Genomic DNA, 23,562 nt, shown 5'->3' with positions numbered 1-23,562 from the left:
GTAGGCACCCTCAGATATCTTAATTAAGTTGACACATCCATAACATCCTAGTAAAATTTGTCTTATGTTTGAACTCTAATTAATGTCATTTCTTCTCTAATTAATATTTTTTACTCGTTAAACATTCTATAATTTTTAAAAATCCACTGATGATGGAGAGATATTAAATCATTGAAATAATTGATGGAGAGGTATTAAATCATTGAAATAATTAAGTTTATTGTAACCTATCCCTTTAAAATTTTGAATTGAATGGTGATTTCATAATTGGTTTAATTTGAGCTCATACTTTATCTCAATGTGTGAACAAAATTTTCCTTCTCCACTTTCTCATTTGAATGATCATGTTACATTACTTGGTAGTAGACCTGAAAATATCGCTCAATTGGTAAATACTTAATACATTGGAGTCTTTTTAAAAATAAAAAATATTTAAAAATATTTAAACTTTATAGTAAAAAGTTTTAAAAGAACAAAACAATATTTTTAAAAATTTTCTATTGATAAGAATTTCCCTAATGCCCCATTATATTATTAATTACGACAAAGAAAAAAAAAATGAATCTCCACCCTCTTGTTCTTAGACTTGAAAGAGGAGTATTGGGTTAAATTAAGATGATTTTTGAGCACTGAGATTTCCTAAAAAAGAAAGGCAAGGAATCTCTATTTACACGATGTTAGGCCCATTTGATAATCATTTAGGTCACCTTAGATAATCCTTTAGTTTTTAGGTTTTGAGATTTAAAAATTAAGCATATAAATATCTCTTTGATACTTTTAAATTTCTTGATTTGCTATATACTTTTTACCAATATTTTCAAAAACCAAGTCGAAATTTGAAACTTAAAAAAATAGTTTTTAAAAACTTACTTTTGTTTTTAGAATTTGATTAACTATTCAACTTTTTTACTTAAGAAAAATGCAAACTATTAGAAGAAATTGCAAGAAAATTGGTTTCATTTTCAAAACCAAAAACCAAAAAGCAAATGGTTATCAAATGAGACTTTTTTTTTATTTTTAGTTTTTGAAAATTAAACCTATAAACATTACTTTTACCTCTAAATTTCTTCATTTTTTAATCTACTTTTTACCAATGGTTTCAAAAATCAAGCCAAATTTTGAAAACTAAAAATAGTAGTTTTTAATAACTTGTTTTTGTATTTAAAATTTGGCTAAGAATTCAACTTTTTTATTTAAGAAAAGTACAAACTATGATAAGAAAATGAGAGGAAATAAGCTTATTTTTTTTTTTAAAAAAAAAAAACTAAAAGATAAGGCCCCGTTTGATAATCATTTGATTTTTAGTTTTTTGGTTTTGAAAATTAAGTCTATAGACATTACTTCTACCTCCAATTTTTTTCCTTTGTTATCTATTTTTTTACCAATGGTTTAAAAACTAAATCAAATTTTAAAAACTAAAAAAAAAAAGTAACTTTTAAAGATTTTTGTTTGTTTTTAGAATTTGGTTAAGAATTCAACCAAAGTCAAACATCAATGTTCTTAACGGTTTTATTGTACTTAAGAAATATGCGGATCATTATAAGAAATATAAAGAAAATAGGCTTAATTTTTAAAAATAAAAAATGAAAAATGAAATAGTTAACAAATGGGCCTAAATAGCTATCAAACGAGATCATGTATTTAAATAAAACAATTCATTTTTTGTTTTTGATTTTTGAAACCCATCCATAAGCTTGCGTTGTAGTTAAATTATAGGTCTCTATTCTTAGGACTAATTTGTATTTGTTTATTTTATATTATAATTATTATTTTACATATCATGAAGTTATGACATGTTTTTCCTTCTTCCTTGGAATTTCGGACAGAGAGAGAAAAATGGTTGTTGTTTAGTTGGTTTTACTAATAATGTTGTAAAAAATATTGTCGTGCAAGAAAATCTAAAAAAAAAATATTTAAATCATCAAGCTGCAAATTGAAAATAGAAAACATTCTTAATTACTTTGTGGAAGTTTGTTGTTTTAATTTTGATGGCTATAGTAAACTTCCATTTTATACTATCGCAATTTAAAATTGGCTTCACGAAATGATTGAATGTGCTTTAAGAACCTTACAAATTATCAACATGTTGAAAAGCTCGATTAAATAAACTTCCGTTTGATACTCATTTAGATTTTCCTTTTTAAATTAAGCTTATAAATACAACTAATGGTTTATTGGTTTTGTTTCATACTTTTTTAGGATATGTTTTCAAATTAAAATGCAAGTCAAGTTAAAAAGGAAAAAAAGTGGAACTTTCAAGTTCCGTTGGATAACAAACTTCATTTTATAATTTTTCAGTTTTTGAAATTTAGGTTTGTTTTCTCCCGACTTTTCTAATATGGTTTTACTTATTAAATAAACATTTTTTTAAAAAATACTTTTTTTTTTTTTTAGTTTTCAAAACACAACTTGATTTTGGAAAACATTGGTAGAAAGTGAACAACATAACAAAGTAACTTATTAGTGAAAGTATAGTTTATAAGCTTAAATTTCATAAACTAAAAACAAAAAATAAAAAACCAAACGGTTATTATAAAAGAGCCTAAAAAACTTGTTTTTGTTTTTAAAATTTAGCTAAGGATTTGAATGTTTTCTTGAGAAAGGAAGAAAACCACTGTAAAGAAATATTGAGAAAAAATCATTTAATAAAAAAATTAAAAACAAAAATAATATAAATAGTTGTCCAAATAATACCTAATATATGAGATTCTAAGTATAGGTTGAAAGTGAGTTTATCTCAATGATAATTGGTATGACCTTTCTCTCTATCGATTGGAGGTTCGATTCTACACTTCAATTATTCTATTTGAGAAAAAAAGATTCCAACCATAAAGAAAAATAAATTAGTAATATAAAGAATTTTTTTACATATGTGAGGAAAAGTTTAGTTGGTTTGACTAGTCTAACTACTCATCAAACCCTAATTACATCATAATAATTTATTAATAATACGATTAAGATTCGTTGGCAACATTTTAGATCTTAGAAAAAAGTCGAATTAAAACTCCAAATTATGAGCTGTTAAAGTCATATTACAATGAATTTGAATCCATGCATTTCAACTAATGTCAACAATTTTGTAGAAAAGTTGCTATCAAACTAAAGGACTGATTTAAAAGAAAGTGTCTCGTGCGGATAAGTGCTTGCTTGCAAGAGTGAAAATTGGACATAATTCATTTAAAAGGAAAAAAAAAAAATCAATAATTCACATAAACCACCATTTTATCGATAGTTTTGTCGATGTTTCCACATTTTTATAGGTTCAACATCGATATGAAGGGTGAATTGACATTTCAATTATATTGTTAAACTTGTTTGCTTGTTTAGGTGCACAGTGTTCATTTACTTCTCTTTTTTTAATTTTTTGTTTTTATGATGTTTTTCCACAAATATCTATCGAAATCAACATTTTATCGATACTTCCATTGACATTCTGTAAAATTGAGACCTTGACATTTCGTTGAAATCGACATGTTAAACCTTGCTTATAAAAAAAAAAAAAAAAACAAAACTCATGCCATAAATTTGTTATCTGACACTACCAAATTATATTGAGATTATATTTTGTTTTTGTTTTATGTCTTTGATTTGGGCCTATTCTATATAGGGTTTAAGAAGGGTATCATATATATATATATATATATATATATATTTAAGCCGTTTCAACCCTAACTACATATTATCTATGTATCCTGCACTTTATTGCTTCTCGAGATTATAAAGTTGTTTCTCTTCTCTAATTTGTAAACGTAGCTAACAAACTATTAGCGAAACACATAAATCTATATGTCATTCTTCTTCATGTTATCTATTTTTTGCTTGCCGATATATTTTAGTGTGGAATAAAAAAATAGAAATAATAGGTTTTGGAGAGAAAGGAATTATTCAAGGTCAATAATAAAAAAGTTTTTAGTACTCTCGTAGTACCATATTGCCTCTATTCACACTATAAATATACCTTCATAAATATTCACGGACCACACATTGATATCAGTGGATCCTATCATATTTTTACAAGCAGGTTGACGTAACATACAATAAGTGAAGATTGTATGGAGAATTTTCCATACTATCGTATAGTATAGGATATTTTCCTATCAATAGTGAAAATTTATTGTCGGTTGTCTTTGTATTGAAGTTTTTTATGTGTTTTAGAGAGAGAGAAATTCATTGTGGTTTGATGTTAGTAGAGAGGGAGAGAGAGAGATGTAAAAGCTATAGAAAAGCATAATCATAGATTTGAAAAACTTGTGTTATGGGAAAAAGCTACTACTTTCAAAAATGTTTTTGACAATATATAAATTTGACAACAGATCCCTCGACATTTAACTTATAGTGGTACGTGAGAGACAGTAGAGAGAGAATTTTTATTTTAAACATTAAAAAAAGTTACAAAATAGAAAATAAAACTCTTTTTTTATTTTTTTTATTTTTTCATTACAAACAGTTGCTTCTTGAGCTTACTAATATTGTTGGATAGGATATGATTTTGGGGCCCAATCGTTTTGGTTTGCTCAATAGCACTCATAAACTGATATGGACATCCAGTCATCCACTCTCTTTCTCTATCTCTATGTTTAAGGTGGATGTTTGTAACCCTCCACTTAAGTTTCTACATTATTCTCTCTTTTTGCTCATAAATTTCATTTTAATAATTCAAAAATTTTAGACTCCGTTTGATAAGTACTTGAATTTCGAAAATTAAGCTTATGAACATATTACTTTTATTTATAGATTTTATTATGAATATTATAATAATAAATAGATGTCCATTGCTTAGTATCCCAAAGTCATGTGCCACCCTTCATGTTGTCCATGTGCCTTGTAGTTATTCATGTTTGGTGTCCATATAAGTTCACATCCTATTTGTCACTTTACCTATAAATAGTGGTATTTGGTGGAAATCACATATGCATTGGTGAGAATTTCACTTCATTTTCATATTATCCAATTTTATAATTTTAGTTATTTTATGTTTTTAGTTATTTTATTTTACTTTATATTATTATATTCTATTTTCTCTATATCGTGTTCCCGTTGTGCTCCTCAAATTCACAACATGTTATCAGCACGAGCTCCTGTCGTTTTTCTACTAAAGATAGGTCCTAAAGGTATGTCGGTTTTTTCCTCTTTGTTATAATTAATAAATTTAATGTTATTTTGCATATTTAATATTATTAAATTTCTAACATAAGTACAATTTTTTACGATAGTGCTGCCATGGCAAATCTCACAAAATTAGAATTTGTTGTCTTGATATTAATAGCAATAATTATTTGTCATGGGTACTTGATGCTGAAATCCACCTGGATGCTATGAATCTTGGGGAGACTATTAAAGAAGGAAATACTATATCCAATCAGAATAAAGTAAAAGCTATGATTTTCCTTCATCATCATCTCCATGAGAGATTGAAAATGGAGTATCTTACAATAAAATATCCCTGCATCTTGTGAAAAAAATTTAAAAAAGAGGTATGATCATCAAAAAATAGTTATTCTTCCTAAATCTCGTTATGAGTGGATGCACTTTGAGGCTACAAGATTTCAAATCAATAAGTGATTACAACTCTGCATTATTTAAAACAGTTCAAAATTGTTATTATATAGAGAGAAAATTACTGATGTCGATATGTTAGAGAAGAAATTTTCTATATTTTATGTCTCGAATATGCTCATGCAGTAGCAATATTGAGAGAAAGGTTTTAAACAGTATTCTGATTTAATTTAATGTCTTCTTGTGGCCGAACAAAATAACGAATTATTGATGAAAAATCATGAATCAAGACCAACCAGAACGACACCATTCCCTGAAGTGAACGCAGTGAATTTTAATAATAATCATGGTCGAGATCATGACCGTGGCAAAGGAAGAAATAATTATTATTTTCGTAGTGGTCATTTTAATCATTCAAATTTTAAAAGAACTACACAAAATGATGATTATAGAGGAAAAGCTCTACAAGATAAGAGTTCATAAAGTGTTGAAAATAAATGCTTCTGATGTAGAATGACTGGGCATTGGTCACATACCTATCGTACGTCAAAACACTTAGTTGACCTCTATCAAGTCTCCCTAAAGGAAAAAGAAAAAATGTGGAAGAAAATTTTGCATATCAAGATAATGACATATTTGACCCATCCATATGACAAATTTGGATGTGATGGACTTCTCTGAATCTCCTGAAGAGAAGATTGGCACAGTTGATGGAACATCAAGTATTTCTTTTGATTTTGAGAATATCTAGATTTAATGTTATTGTTTTCTTTTATCTATCTGCGTATTCTTTTTATTAACTTTTATATATTTTAAGTGTTGTTTTTCTTTTTGTAATTATTTTCTTTTAATGAAGAAATATGGATCATTTTCATATGTTGGGTGTTTCAAAAATGAGCAAAGAAAGTATATGTCTGGCAGACAGTGTAACTGCACACACAATACTTACAAATAAAAAATACTTTTCCAAATTGACAATGCTGAAAGCAAAATTCATACAAGAATGGATACAACAGCTAACGAAAAAGGCTATAAAAGACCTTTCATGGCCTTTTTCGAAGGTCCTGACAGCCCATGTTATTAAAAGTCTTGTACTTTTTATAGCCTTTTTGTAGAGCTATAATGGATGCTATAATAGAGTATGGAGATATAGCATGTATACATGACTATGAAAACATTTAATAGCTGTCATTAAAGCTATCTTTAACATATAATAGTTTGCTCTCAATACTATCTTTATTATATAATAGCATTTTCTTAATGCTTTATTTGACATATGATAACCTTTTTTTAAGGCTATCATATCATATATATAGCTTTAATCTTATGTTATAACAAACAACATTGAAATTATGTCCATTTACATTACAAACACTTGTTTTCAGTTAAATAGACATATGACATAATTCACAATGTATGCATTAAATATAATGACTTCCTTTCATTATTGAAATTTAGTAATCAATTTACATTAGAAACTAAAAAAATTATCCAATAATACAAAAAATACATCAAATGTATTCAACCATACAACGTTCACAAAATACAAAATTCATTAAGTTTTGAGGATTATAGCATCATGGAATTGAGCTTTCATCTTTAATCTTCATCACCTACATAAAAAGTGAATTAGCATCAGATTGGTTCCCAAACTATAATTGAATGTCAAAATTATATTAAAAGTACCTAATTGTTATTTTGACTCTCAAAACAACTTAAAAATATGTGGTTCATTAATAATCGACAAAGTTATGTAAACACAATTATTAAACCTTTAATTACCTCTAAATTCATGAGTCTGCCATTCATTTTAGCTATTCTCAATGTAACAAATATATATAAACATTGGTCAGGAAGGATAAGTTGATACTCAACTTCATACATCATTGAAATAATAAATGCCACTAATTAGGCAATAATACTACAAGCAATGGTCATGAACTTTAAACATATGAAAATAATAGTAAAACATAAACAAAGGCACAATGAATAAATATGTTAAAAACAAATTCAGAACAATATGTAAAATATGGAGATGTTTTACAATTCTAATAATGATTGAAATCAACAATAGAGTAAAGTGTAACTTGTTTACCCATTAAGAAAAAAGAAAAAAAATAAGCATGACAAACATGCTAAAATAATACTTTCTATCTGCGGTTCATTGACAAAAACACTCCAAACTTGTCTAATAGTCATGAACCTACAAATAATACTCATGATAAAAGCATAGAGAAGAGAAATAGCGTAGAACAAGAGAGAAGAAAAGGAAATTGTTATCAAAAGAACAAGAAAGCGATAATTCAAAATGTTTTAAAAGATGTTTTAAACTGAAATTTGAGCATTTGTATGTTTTACCTGCTTTAAAAGTCTCTCTTGTTCGAATCGGGCGAGCATCGAGTGGGGGAGAATCGAATGGGTTTTGTTTTGTGATAGATCTGTGCGAGCATCGAGTTCTTCATAATAGGGGAGTTCTGGACCTGATCGAGGACCAGATCAAGACTTGGATCGAGTACGATCAAGGATCGAGTTCTAGACTGGATCAATACTTGGATCGAGTTCTGGACCAAATCGAGTTCTAGACCGGATCATGTTCTTCATAATGGGAAAGAGTTTTTCACAATGGAGATCGAGGATCGAGTTTTGGATCGAATCGAGGATCGAGTTCTGGACCGGATCGAGTTCTTCACAGTGGGGATGAGTTCTTCACAGTGGTGATCGAGGATCGAGTTCTAGCATAAAATTTTATGGTATGCCGAACACATTCTCTCCATCATTGTAGTTCACTTTATGGCTCATCCCACCCTTGAGCACCTCGATAAAAAGTTATTAAAATGAAGACATTCTGCTGCAACCCTCAAAATATTCTATCACAAGAACCCAAAACTCTTGTTATGTTTAACATCATCATCAAAAGAAAGAAATAACAAGGAGAAGTGCAAGAAATTTTCCTCTGAACTAATTGAAAATTAAGTTTGACCACAATTTGAGAAGTTCTAAAGACAATGTCCAGCTGAAACAGCCACCACGCCTAAGAATCTAGAGGTATAGTTCCATGATTAATATACAAAAATCAAACAAAGAACAACGCATTTAAGACAAATAACTGATATATATATATATATATATATATATATATATAACCCTAATCAATCGTATTGTAGAAGAAGAGCCACCGACCTTTGCCTTTAGTGAGATTTGATTCGTCAAACAAAGATCAATCATGAGCAAAACATGGTAATTGTAAAATGCAATAAATATTGGAAATGACACTACTTTAAACAAATTAAGTTTGGGTTTGAGAAAAAAAGGGTGGGTTTTGAAAGAAACCCATTGACGATGAAAAGGTTTCGACAGAAAGAAAGGTGGGTTTATAACAATAAGTTGACAAATAAATGCTGTAAGAATAACAATTTCAAAGCTAATTACAGTATCACACCAGTTGTTTTTGTCAATGCAGGGGGTCGCCATGGTAGAGCAAACCATTGTGGGATGACACAACCGACTGAGGGAAGCTGATAAAAGATTGGGGTTGTGACTGCGACTACGGTTGTGGGGCAGAAGAATAATAGTTTGCAAGACCTTGAAACGTACCGTAATGTTATTGACTCTGTGGATCGTCGAATATTGCACTACTTTTTCCGTCGCCACTCATATTATTTGCAAAAGAAGAATCAGAGAAGGTTTCTTGAAAATCAAGGTGATGACGAGGGTATCGTCGTCGCTTTGCACTTCTTCTTCTGCGATTTCGCCAGGAAATTTTGGAGCAAAGGAGCTTGGTCGGGTTTCCAACAATGAAAATTTGGGTTTTTAGAGGAAGAAGGGTCTGGTTTTTGTGTGAAGAGATAAGGAAAGGAAATGGAAGATGAGAAGGGAAAAAGAAACTCTTGTGTACTGATTGAGCTTTGCGCACGTTGCTTCCAAAATTTTGAACCCTCCCAAATTTCATTTTTAACAATTTAGTGCTTTTTTTTTTGTGTGTGAGATTTCATAGCCTATTTTCTGAAAGGCTATCTACCAAAGCTATGATAACTCCTATTTCTTGGAGTGAGTAAATACAATATCAGGTTCTATAAACTTGATCGAAGGTTTTGGAAAAGCAAATATTATTTTATCTAGAGGAACAAAATTTACAATTGACAATGCATTGTTTTCTAGTCAATCAAAGAGAAATCTTCTAAGTTTTAAAAATATACGTTGCAATGGTTATCATATTGAGACTGATAATAAGAATAATGTGGAATATCTATATATCATAAATACTGTTTCAAATGAAAAATGTATATTGGAAGAGTTGTCTGCTTTATCTTCTAGATTGTATCTTACTCATATACGAATAATTGAAACATATGCAACAATGAACCTGGAGTTCATGAATCCAGACATATTTACAATTTGGCATGACCGATTGGGTCATTCAGAATCTATAATGATGAGGAGAATTATTAAGAATTCAAATGGACACTCACTGAAGAACCGGAAGATTCTTCAATGTAATGAATTATCATGTGATGCTTGCTCTCAAAGAAAATTGATAATTAGACCATCACAAACTAAAGTAGGGACTGAATCACCTGTATTTTAGAACGAATTCATGGTGATATATGTGACCCATTAACCCATAAAGCGGACCATTTAGATATTTTATGGTATTAATAGATGCATCCAGTAGATGATCACACTTGTGTGTTTATTATCAAGTCGAAATCTTGCATTTGCAAGATTACTTGCTCAAATATTTAAGTTAAGAGCACAATTTCCTGATTATACAATTAAGACCATTCTTCTTGATAATACTAGTGAATTTACATCCCAACTTTTGATAATTATTGTATGTCAATTGGGATAAGTGTTGAACATCCTGTAGCTCATGTTCATACACAAAATGGTTTAGCAGAATCATTTATAAAGCATTTGCAATTAATTGCAAGATGATTACTTATGAGAGCTAAGCTTCCTTCATCTATATGGGGACATATTATTTTGCATGCAGCGTCACTTTTATGCATTAGGCCAATAGCTTGTCATAAGTACTTGCCATTACAATTAGCTTATGGTCATGAGTCAAATATTTTCCATCTGAGAATTTTTGAATCTGCAGTATATGTTCCAATTGCTCCATCACAACACACTAAGATAGGTCCTCAAAGGAGGTTAGGAATATATGTTGAATATGATACCTCATCAATTATTAAATATCTTGAGTCCCTAACGGGTGATGTACTTATTACACGATTTGCTGATTGTCATTATAATAAAACAATTTTTTTCAACATTAGGGGAGGAATTAAGAAGTTAGAAAATACATGGAATGTATCATTATTGTTTCAATTAGATCCCCATACAGATCAATGTAAACTTGAAGTTCAGAAAATAATTCATTTGCAAAATATAGCAAATAAATTACCAGATACATTTATAGATGCAAAGAAAATAACTAAGTCACATATACCAGCTGCAAATATTCCATCAAAAGTTGATATCTCAACACAACAAGTTGTCACTAATAAGTCTGGAACACACTAGAAGCGTGATAGACCAGTGGGTTCCAAAGATAAAAATCCTTGAAAATGAAAAATAATTAATAGTGAAAAAGATTTTTTGAGGATGTAAATACCCATAAAGAAATCCTCGACATGACTAGTGAGGAAGGTGAAATACCTAAAGATAATAATGAGATTTCAATAAACTATGTCATGACAAGAAAAAGATGGAATCAAACTAATGTAATTATTGACAATATTTTTGCGTATAATGTTGCTCTTGATATTATATCTTAAAATGAGGATCCTTAACCAAAATCTGTTGAAGAATGTTGACATAAAAAAGATTGGCTTCAGTGGAAAGAAACAATCGAGGCAGAATTAAACTCACTTTTAAAACGTTGGATTTTTGGACCAGTAGTCCGAACACCAGAATGTGTTAAACCTTTGGGATACAAATGGGTATTTGTGAGGAAAAGAAATGAAAATAATGAGGTCACAAGATATAAAACAAGACTAGTTGCATAAGGTTTTTCACAAAGACCTGATATTGATTTTGAGGAGACGTATTCTTCGATTGTGGATGCAATTACATTAAGATATTTAATTGGCTTGACTATTTATAAAAGTTTGGATGTGCATCTTATGGATGTAGTCACAACATTATATGGATCTTTTGATAATGATATTTATCTGAGAATCCCAGAAGGATTTAAGGTACCTAAAACATATACATCAAATTTCCAGGAATGATATTCAATAAAGTTACAGATATCATTATATAGATTGAAACAATCAGGACAGATGTGATACAATCACCTGAGTAGATATTTGAGTAGATATTTATTGAAAGAATGATATCAAAATAATCCAATATGTCCGTGTGTTTTTATAAAGAAATCACAATCAAGATTTGCTATTATAACTGTATATGTTGATGACTTGAATATAATTGAAACTCTTGAAGAGCTTTCAAAGACAATAGAATATCTTAAGAAAAAATTTGAGATGAAAGATCTCGAAAAAACAAAATTTTGCATTGGTTTTCAAAATGAGCATTTAGAAGATGGAATATTTATTCATCAGTCAACTTATATAAGAAAAATTTTGAAAAGATCTTATATGGACAAAGCACATCCATTAAATATTCCAATGGAAGTCCGTTCAGTGGATATAAACAAAGATATATTTCGACCTCGAGAAGATAATGAAGAACTTCTTCGTCCTAAAGTACCATATCTTAGTGCAATTGGTGGACTTATGTACCTTGCTAATAATACAAGACCAGATATCGCATTTTCAGTAAATTTATTAGCTAGATATAGTTCTTCTCCTACAAAAAAACATTGGACCGGAATTAAGCATATACTCCGTTATCTCCGAGGAACAATCGATATGGGTTATCTGTTCACATGTGGAGGAACTACTATATCATGGAAATCGGTGAAATAGACTATAACGGTCACTTCCTCAAATCATGCTGAAATTCTTGCAATTCACGAGACTAGTCGAGGATGTGTATGGCTAAGGTCAATGACTCAGCACATTCATGAAATGTGTGGCTTGTCTTCTAATAAAAATCTTCCAACAATATTATGCGAAGACAACACAGCTTGCATAGCCCAAATCAAAGGAGGATATATTAAAGGAGATAGAACAAAATATATTTCACCGAAACTTCTCTACACTCATGATCTTGAAGAAAGTAGCGACATCATCGTACAACAAATTTGTTCGAATGATAACCTAACAGACTTATTTATAAAGGCATTACCAATCGTAACTTTTGAAAATTTGGTGCACAACATTGGAATGCGGCGACTCATAGATCTTAAGTGATGTTTTCGTGAGGGGGAGTAAATATATTGTATTCCTTTAGGAGTATGTATTATATGAAATATGTACTCTTTTTCCTTCACTAGGATTTTTTTCCCAATGGGTTTTTCCTAGTAAGGTTTTAACGAGGCATATTTCATATATATATATGGGCATCTAAGGGAGAGTATTACGAATATTATAATAATAAATAGATGCCCATTGCTTAGTGTCCCAAAGTCATGTGTCACCCTTCTTATTGTCCATGTTCCTTGTAATTATTCATGCATGGTATCCATGTAAGTCCACATCCTACTTGTCACTTTGCCTATAAATAGTGGCATTTGGTGGATCTTAAAACCACATGCATTAGTGAGAATTCCACCAATTTTCATATTGTCCAATTTTATAATTTTAGTTATTTTATGTTTTTAATTATATTTTATTATACAAATATATTATTATATTGTATTTTCTATATATCTGTGTTCTCATTATGCTCCTCAAATTCACAATAGATTTATTTATTTTGTTATCTGCATTTTAAGAGTATTGTTCTTAAATTCCAAACGAAATTTTGAAAACTTAGATTCTATTTAGTAATCATTTGATCACATTGAGTTTGAAGTGATTGTGGTTGTATTTTTATATAATGTACTTTCCCATGGTTTTAAAGTTCATTCAAAGTAATAAATTACTTTAGACTTCGATTAGTAACTATTTGAATTTTGGTTTTTAGTTCTTGAGAATTATACCTATGAACACCCATTCTATCTTTAAATTTTTGCTTTGTTAGCTACTTTTGACCAGTATTTTCAAAAAATCAAGTTAAGTTTGTAAAACTAAGACCTCGTTTGGTAAATAGTTCATTTTTTGTTTTTGGTGTTTGAAAATTAAGTCTATTTCCTCCTCATCTCTTATAATGATTTGCATCTTTCTTAAATACAATAGTTGAATTCTTAGCTAAATTCCAAAAAAAAAAAAAAAAAAATTAAAAGCTACTTTCTTAGTTTTCAAAATTTGGCTTGGTTTTTTAAACCATTGGTAACAACTAGATAACCAAAGAAAAAATTTAGAAATGGAAGTAGTTTCCATACGCTTAATTTAAAAAAAGAAAAAAAAAAACAAAAATCAAATGGCTACTAAATGGGGCCTAAGTTTTTAAAAACTTACTTTTGGAATTTCAATAAGAATGCAACTATTTTACCTAGGAAAGATGCAAATCATTGTAAGACATTAAGAGAAAATAGACTTAATTAATTTTAAAAAATTGAAAACAAAAAATTAAATGGTTACCAAACAGAGCTTTAATCTTCAAAATTTAGCTTTCAATTTTGAAAATATATCTCTAGAAAGTATGTAATAAAACAAAGAGACTAGAAGTATTGTTTATACATATGATTAATTTTCAAAAAATCAAAACTAAATTCAAATGGTTATTAAATGAAGTCCAAAAAAATATTTGTGTTTTAAAATCTTGGCTATTATGTTTTGGAATGTGGCTATAAATTTAAATGTAATATTTTCTTTACAAAGATGAAAACCATTGTATAATAGAATTATACTACAAGAAAAAGAGACTCTTCTGAAGCCACAAACACCTGTCGGGAGATGACTAGTCGATAGAGAGGCTCTCCCCCGACGTCCTAAAGTAGGCGTCGGGAGTATGACGTTGTATAGTGCCCGTTGGGAGTTGGTCCATACTACCAATGCTTGAGGAAGGAGCGCCATAAGTTAGCCAATATCTCCCGACACCTTCATAAGTCATCAAGAATTGGTCAATAATCTCCCAACAGCCTGATGGCTCGTCGGGAGATGGGTTTAAATACCCGAACTCACAAATTTGCAATCAGATTGCAGATTTGAAAAAAATTGGATTTAGGGATAAAGCGACTGCAACTCTCTCCATCGATCTCCGCTGATCCCCTATCTCTGTCCATCTCCATTGACTGCACTTCTTCTTTGTCGAGTTCCATCATCGACCGCACCTCTCCGATCTCCATCCATTTGTTTGTCATTTTAACTAAATCCGGCTGTCTAAGTAAGTTTCGCTTCATTTTAATTTTTCATATGATTTAGGTTAGGGTTTTCTTATTTTTTGTTTTTCTGCTCTGATTCTTAGAGTTTGATATCTTTATTTTATTTCAAATTATTGACATTTTTGTATAAGGCTAGAAATTGGTAATACCTTGATTATTATTGGTTTCCTAACCCTTTTACTTGGATTTATTTCGTATCTAACAATAATTACCTAAATTTTATGGGGAGAAAAGCACTTACAAGTCTATTTGATTTAGAAAGTGAAAATCGATGAGTGTGATTCATGGAAGCTTTCAAAAACTTGATGCAAATGTTATAACTAGCTTTGTTTTAGGTAATTATCTAGGTGTTGTTTATGTTTATGAATTGTAAAAGTATGTGTCTTGCTAAGTTTGAATGTTGTGTTCATAAAGTTTGAATGTTAGGAGAGGAAGGGGGAGAAAGGGGTGGAATTACATTTATTCATCAAAGTTAGATTTGGTGTAGTTTGGTTATTAGAATTGTTTTGTAGGACTCATTAGATTAGCCAAGTTTGATTCCTAAGCTTGTGGTTCTTGTGTTTTTGTTTGGCGAGGAGGGGGAGGTTGAAATCATATAGCTAGCTTTGTTTTAGGTAATTATCTAAGTATTTCTTATATTTATGAATTGTAAAAGTACGTGTCTTGCTAAGTTCGAATGTTGTGTTCATGGAGTTTGGATATTGGGGGGAGAGGGATTGGATTGCATTTATTCATCAAGTTTAAACTTACACTCATTTTAAAATTGTTCATTGAAGTAGGTTGAATTGTTAATAAGTGTAAGTATGTTGTTTTTGTGCGTTTGTGGAGGGGTGATGTGAAATATTAATAATTTGGGCTTGATTGGTATCTTAGAATTGTTTGTAAAATTCGTTGAAGTGGGTTGAATTATTAATAAGTGTAAGTTTGTTGTTTTTATGTATTTGTGGGAGAGTGGTTGCGAAATGTTAATAATTTGGGTTTGTGTAGTGTCTTAGAATTGTTTGTAGGATTCATTGGAGTGGGTTGATAATATAATCTAATGTCTTAACTTAATTATATTGTAGGTAAATTTGATACTTTTGAGGTACTTTTCATGGTCATAAGTTACGTGTAAACACACTTCTCTTGTACTTTCTATATATGTAAACATTAATTATTTTTTAGTATACACCCATCTCTCTTATATGTAACAATAATATTAACAATAATTTTGGTTGCTTTTTGAATATATGTGAAAGTTTTTACCTTGCTCAATTATCATGGATTTGGGTTCTAAGTTTTAGGTTATGAATATCAATATTAAAATAATTAACTTAATTCTTAATATTCTAAAAAAATCTCCCAACAATTAAACGCCTCATTGGGAGATTAATGAGCAATTTAGACATAATGATACTAATAGAATATTGCATGATTCATAATTTCATTAGATTGAATGATTGTCAAAATAATCTATTAAATTACTTTAGCAATGAATCAAATGGTTGTTGAAGATATGCAGAGTTTGCTAGAGAATTTGTAGAGTAGTATAATAGAGATAGTTGTGAGTTGAAATATTTTAAGACATTGCTATTGTTTTTAGTCGAAATAATTTAGAAATTGCTCGAGTGAGAGATAATTGCCGATCAAATTTGGGCAACATTTGAAGATGCAAATTTGCTATTGTTCTTAAGTGTGCATCAAGGCTTGTTTGTATTAGATGATATAAACTTTTGATTAAAAAAAAATCAATGTTTAATGTACGACATATCTTTTTTATATTATATTATTTAAAAAAATAAGAAACAAAAAACGGTTATCAAACAAGTTTTGTTTTTATTTCTTTTTTTCGAGAAACGGGAAACAAGAATAATTATCAAACGTATTCCTATTTCTAGTTCTTAAAAAGTCGGAAATAAGAAACAAGAAACAGAAAATGGGAACTTATCAACCGGATCCTAATTATCTCATGCACCAAGTGAGCTCTCAAATGTCTGTTGGGGTTGATGCCCTAAATCTCGTTGGTCTTGTAGTTTGTAATTCTACTGTACAAACAATTATTTATTTAATAAAATAAGAGGTATTTTATTTGACACTTAGTAACATTAACCCACAAAACCAATAAATTAAGATCCAAGGTTATCTTCTGTAACTTAAATATGTATGTGGGGACATAAAGGTGGATCGTGTTTAAGTGATAACCTAAACGATTTGTAGTAGATAGATAAGGTTTGGTACTGTATTTTAGTGACACTACGAATATGATCCGCTTTGTAGTTGTTACAATTGTTATAAAGTACTACGAATGATCTGATCCTGATAATTCATGTAGAGACATGTGAGCAGGGGTGTTCTATACAAAGGGTTTGTATAAGACCGAACCACGAAATGAATAGTCTTTCTATATAACACCGTTGATAGAACAAACTTACATTTCACCAGAATGACCATAAGTGACTTGACCTGAATCTTGAATGAGTTGTGAACTCTTGTCTATGAAGGCGGTCTTTTGATCTGCATGGGTGAGAGTGTCCTGTATCGCCAACTTAATATACCTACCATTTTGGGAATTCTACTAATTTGGGAGCCGGGAACGCAAATTCACAAGAAGGAATTCACTCATTCCCTAATGTTAGGGTAAGTAAAGAAATTGTTCCCTTAATGGCTGATTCTAGGACTTGAACAATGTGGCGCCACACCCTCTCCTAAGTCGAGAAGGGTTTTGGTCATAGTTGGACTATGACTTATTGTTCATTAGAGGGATCAGTGGTACTTAAAAAGTTTGATATAACTACAAGGGTAAAACGGTAATTTTGACATAGCTATACTTACGAGCAATTTGTGAAGGGTCAATGCACCATTGATTAGTTATATCCAATGGACTCAGAAATATATCTGTAGTGCGAAGAGTGCAGCTATCGGTTTTTAATGGAGTGACGACAATTAATGGAAGTTGGTTAAAGAGTTTAATTATGGTTAAAGAGTTTAATTAATTAATCAAGTACCATTGGAGCTTCAATCTATAGGTTCATAAAGTCCTCTCAGTAGCTCAACTGAGATTAACGAGAATCAAACTAATTTTGGATTAAGTTGAATATTCAAATAAACATAGACCTATAGTTTTTATATGAATCACATTCATATAATTAATATTTGAATCATATTCAAATATTTATTTTCTCTCAAATAAAATCTTATATTATAATATATCATATACATTATATTAATTATATATTCAAATATTTATTATATGAATGTGATTCATATAAAAACTATAGGTTAAATTTAATATGAATTTGATTCATATTAAATACTATAGGTTAAATGAGAGAATAATAAACTATAGGTTATATTATATGTTATATAATATAAATTATAGTTTATGTATTATATTTGATATAATATAAGGTTTGTTATATATATTAAATTAGTTGATATATATATATATATATATATATATATATATATATATACTTATATTTATATTAAATTCATTTTTTGAATTTAAAATTAAATAATGGAGAGGAAGTTATAACTTGCCCAACCCACACTCTCATAATGAACGTGAAAATTGATTTCATGTAAAGAGATCATTAAGACAAAAACTTCATCTTCTTCACAGAAGCTTTAAGAATTTTTGTACTCTTAAGTTTCTCTATACAATCATCTCAAGAACAAAAATCCTTCTCTTCCAAAATTAAAACAAAGTCTACCCCTTTCATCGATTCTCACCCTTCGAGAATACCAAGGATTCCACGTGGTGATGTCCAATTTGGTTTGCTATGTTCCTTTGCGTGTTTGTGAGTTTGTTGAAGAAGAAGTTCGTTCGAACAATACGTAATGAAAGAGGAACGTGAAGAATTAAGTCTTCAAGGGTAAGTGTTACTCTCCCCTTAGTTTCTCTCTTTGTTCTGTGAAGAAGCATGTTGTTTGTTTGAATGTTTATCGTCATGTTTCCATCTTCCATGTATTTTATATTGTTATGTAAAATTGAAATTAGAGACACGATGCCTTTCACGTTTCTGTTTTGGTTTTCAAAAACCTTAATTAATGATGTGCAACATATTACTCATTTGGAATATAGGGTTTCCTTATTTAATTCCCCTTTAAGCAAAAATCTTCCCTTTAGGCTTTCCAATAATAAGGATTGGAAAAGTTTTTAGTTGAATGTATGCTCAATCCATTTTCTCATTTTCTCCTAAGTCTTGTCGAAGCCCTATAGAATAGAAGAATTGAATAAATGAATTCCCAATTTTAATTTGTGGAAAGCTTTTTCATATCTAATATGAGTAACATAGTTGATTAGTATATGTCATCTTTTAAGTACTGGGTGTTTTAACGATAAGGGCAATGTACGTTTCATTCACATTTAGGTTGACTATGGGTGAATAGAGCTAGGTTGAAAACCGACTCGATTGATTGATTGAAACTGACTTGATTGAGGTCGGTTTTTTGGGAGCTTTGTGATACATGCCAAACAATGCATGTTTTTAGGCCTTTATTTTCATACTTTTACTAAGAAAAATGGACTGCTACATATTTTTTTCCCTTAAATTTAGTCTTAATTAGTTAAAAGAGCTCATGAGAGTCTTAGTGATCTTAAAAGATGTTATTTACTGATTTCAAGATGATTTTGTGGACTTTGGTAGGTGATTTGACCCGATTAAATATTTTTGTTCAATGCAGTCACATCGCCAGACTTCTTTGTGGCCGCATCACTGAACCCTAATTTTTCATAACTCAACCCAATTAATGGTGGTTGCTTAAAAAAATAGAGCAGCTTCGCGATGCTACTTAGAGCGTCGTGACGCTCTGGAAATAAGCGTGTGTTATACTAATTTCTTTAGGCAGTGTTACAACGTTACCTCGCAGCGTCGCAACACTACAACTACTGTCTATAAAAGAGTTCTTCCATCGATTTGGAAAAAAGGTTGGTTTTGGGGGGCTGTTTTAGGGTTTTTGTCATAGCTCGTCAAGGCCACCATGGGGAGTTAATTTCTTGATAAAGGTGACATCTCTAAACTTCCATCGGAGTGGAGATTTGAAAAGATCATTAGAGAGAAATCCTGAGCTTAAGGACGACAGTCGATAGCATGGCTTGCATTTTCTTCCCTCTTTTATTTTTTTGTTCCTTTGAATTTAGGTATGATATGAACGGTCTTTATTTATATCGTTTTCATGAACGGTAAACTTCCATCAGAGTGGAGATTTGAAAAGATCATTAGAGAGAAATCCTGAGCTTGAGGACGACAGTCGATAGCATGGCTTGCATTTTCTTCCCTCTTTTATTTTTTGTTCCTTTGTATTTAGGTATGATATGAACGGTCTTTATTTATATCGCTTTCATGAATGGTTGATTTGTAGTCCTTAGGGTTTTGATGTAATTTTTGGATTGTGAACTTTGTTGATTATTCTTGAATTTATTGGATGTTTAAACTATTTTGACATGCTTATGTTTAATGCATTTGAACAATTAGCTACGATTTGAATTATTTTAATTTGATGTCGTGCTTGAGAGAGAGGGCATTAGATGGCAACTAGCATGTCAAACTATTAACCAACTATGCATGAAAATGATAGAAGGTTAATAGAATTGATAATAGAGGAACCTAATGTTGCGCCTAATTAATCGATTGTATGAGAATGAGTTGATATTTAGGTGTGAGAAAGGGTTGAGGTCGATAGAGGATACCTGGATAAAAGACTCTTAGGTCTATAGTTAGCATAAAATGAACTCGAGGTCTAAATAATTAATTTAGCTGATCCATCAATGAAATTATCACCCTAGGACGTGTCTTTGTCTAGTTTAGCCTCGATGTTATTTGTTTTGCTTTCTAGGATTAAATTAGTTAAATTTTCATCACAGTCTGGTCCCCTAAATAAAATTACAAGAATCTCTAAAAAACTAAGAGTGAGTCAAACCAATTCCCTAAAAAATGATACTCAATCTTAAACGTTTAAAATTATATTATAATTTGACGTGCGCGATTGCGCCCCATCAATCATGGGCTTATAAGGGAGGACACTATCTCCAATGGTATGAGACCTTTTGGGTGAAACCAAAAGTAGAACCATGAAGGTGTATGCCTAAAGTGGACAATATCATACCATTGTGGAGATATCTAGAGGTTCATTGCCCCTAACAAATTGGTATTAGAATCATGCCCTGATGTAGCCATGTCGATGGAATCCTCGTGTATCAAACAAAGAAGTTAAGCCACAGAAGATGTAGTCATGGTAGAGTACCCATCCATGGTTAAGCTTCAGATGGGCAGTGTAGCAAGTATAGTTCGGATCGATGACTACTCCGTGGTTGAGTTATGGGTGCACTCAAGTGTGATTCAGAGTTCAGATGACAATTTAAAGGAAGGCTTAGAGGTCCTTTCTTTAAGGGGAGGATTGTTTGGGAATGTGATCAAAGTTCCACATCCCTTAAATAAGTGGATGATCAAAGGTTTTTAAGGGAGGACAACTTTCACCAATGGTATGAAGCCTTTTGGGTGAAACCAAAAGTAAAGCCATGAGGATGTATGCCCAAAGTAGACAATATCATACAATTGTGAAGATATCTAGAGGTTAATTGTCCCTAACAGAAATTTTCAACATCAACTATGAAAACCAATGGAGACGTAGATTTTCCTCATCAGTTACTTAGATGTTTAGCTCAGGTAATAAAATTTCTATTGTCAAACTTAATAATGATAATTTTCTTCTATGAAAATTTTCTGCCCTAGAAGGGGTTGATCTTAAAAAATATCTTCATGAATATATTAAACCACCACCAAAATTTTTTATGAGCGAAAATGATGAAACCTCATTTTCATCAATACACTAACTCCAAATCCTTAGTAAAAAACACCAAGATCGTCTTATTTCTTCGTGGATTCTTGATTATGAGCGAAAGATGTTTAAATCATATGTTGCATTGTACTTTAAGAAAGGAAATTTGGGCCACTTTCCAAGAGATTATAGTAATAGATGTTCTTGCCTTGTGCGATGCAATTTAAGAAACAAAATACAAAACATAAAGAAAGAGACATGACTCTGAAAGAATTTTTATGAAGATTTTGTGTGTGTGTTGTATCCATTGAAATAGAGTTTAGTCAGCTATTCACGTACCATTGAACTACCAAGGGGACCTTCTGTAGCTTGAAGCTTCAGTGATACGTGAATAACTAGCTAAACTCTTTAATCACGATATCCACCATCTATTAACTATCGGTCACTCCACTAAAGAACGACAGCTGCACTTTTCGCACTACAGATATATTTCTATGTCTATTGGATATGACCAATCAACAGTGCGATGACCCTTCACAAATTGCTCGTAAGTACAACTGGACCAAAATTACCATTTTGCCCCTATGTTACATCTAACTCTTTAAATACCAATGATTCCTCTAATGAACAATAAGTCATAGTACAACTATGACTAAGTCCCTCTCGGACCAGGAGAGGGTGTGGCCACATTGTTCAAGCCCTGGAATCAGCCCTTAAGGGAGCAATTTATCTACTTACCTTGACATCAGAAAAAGTATGAATTTCGTCTTGTGTAGCTGTGTTCCTAACTCCCCATTCCGATGAATCCCCAAAATGATGGGCTCAATTGAGTTGGCAATTTGGCCACTTTCGCTCATACAAATCAAAAGATTGCCTTCATGAGCAGAAGTTCGCAGCTCACTCAGGATTCAAATCATGTCATTTATAGTCATCCTAGTGAAATGTAATTCTCTACTATTAACGATGTTATATAATGAGACTAATCATTTCGTGGTCCGATCTTATACAAACTCTTTGTATAGGATACCCTCACTCACATGTCTCCACATGAATGATCAGGATCAAATCATTTATAGCACTTTATAACACTTATAACATCTACAAAACGGATTGTATTCGTAGTGTCACCAGGAAGGTATCCAGTCTTATCCATCTACTACAAATCATTTAGGTTATTACTTAAACAAAATCCACCTGTATGTCTCTATATACTTGTTTAAATTACATAAAATAACCTAGGATATTAGTTTATTGGATTAAGTGTATGCTCATAGAAAAACAATTATTTTATTAATAACAATTTGTTTATACAATGTTTACAAACTACAAGAATACAAAAGATTTAGGATACCGATATTTAGGACACCAATCTCAACAACCCTGATGCATCAGCTGTAGGCAACCTTATGTATCCCATGTTGTGTACAAGGCCTAACATTTCTATGCAGTAGGGATTGTCAGTAGATATCAATTCAATCTAGGATTTGATCACTGGATTGTGGTCAAGACAATCCTCAAGTATCTAAAGAGAACGAGGGACTATATGCTTGTATATGGGGCTAAGGATTAGATCCTTGTAGGATACAGAGACTCTGATTTTCAGACTAATAAGGATGCAAAGAAACCCACATCAGGACTAGTGTTCACTCTTAATGGAGAAGTTGTAATATGGTGAAGCATCAAGCAAGAATGCATCGCGGACTCTACAATGAAAGCTGAATATGTAGCTACTTGTGAAGCTAAGGAATATGTTTGGCTAAGGAAGTTCCTGACTGATTTAGAAGTCGTTCTAAATATGTTTTTATCCATCACACTTTACTGTGATAAGAGTGAGGCTATGGCAAATTGTAAGGAACTAAGGAGACATAAGAGAGGCAAAAAAATTGAAAGAAAATATGACTTAATTAAAGAGATTGTGCAGCGAGGTGACGTGACAGTCACAAAGATAGCTTTGGAGCACAACATTGTTA

This window comes from Benincasa hispida, chromosome 12, assembly GCF_027475165.1.
Source record: "Benincasa hispida cultivar pf3 chromosome 12, pf3_genome.v1.1, whole genome shotgun sequence".
NCBI classification, from domain to species: Eukaryota; Viridiplantae; Streptophyta; class Magnoliopsida; order Cucurbitales; family Cucurbitaceae; genus Benincasa; species Benincasa hispida.
This window is presented reverse-complemented; position numbering follows the sequence as displayed.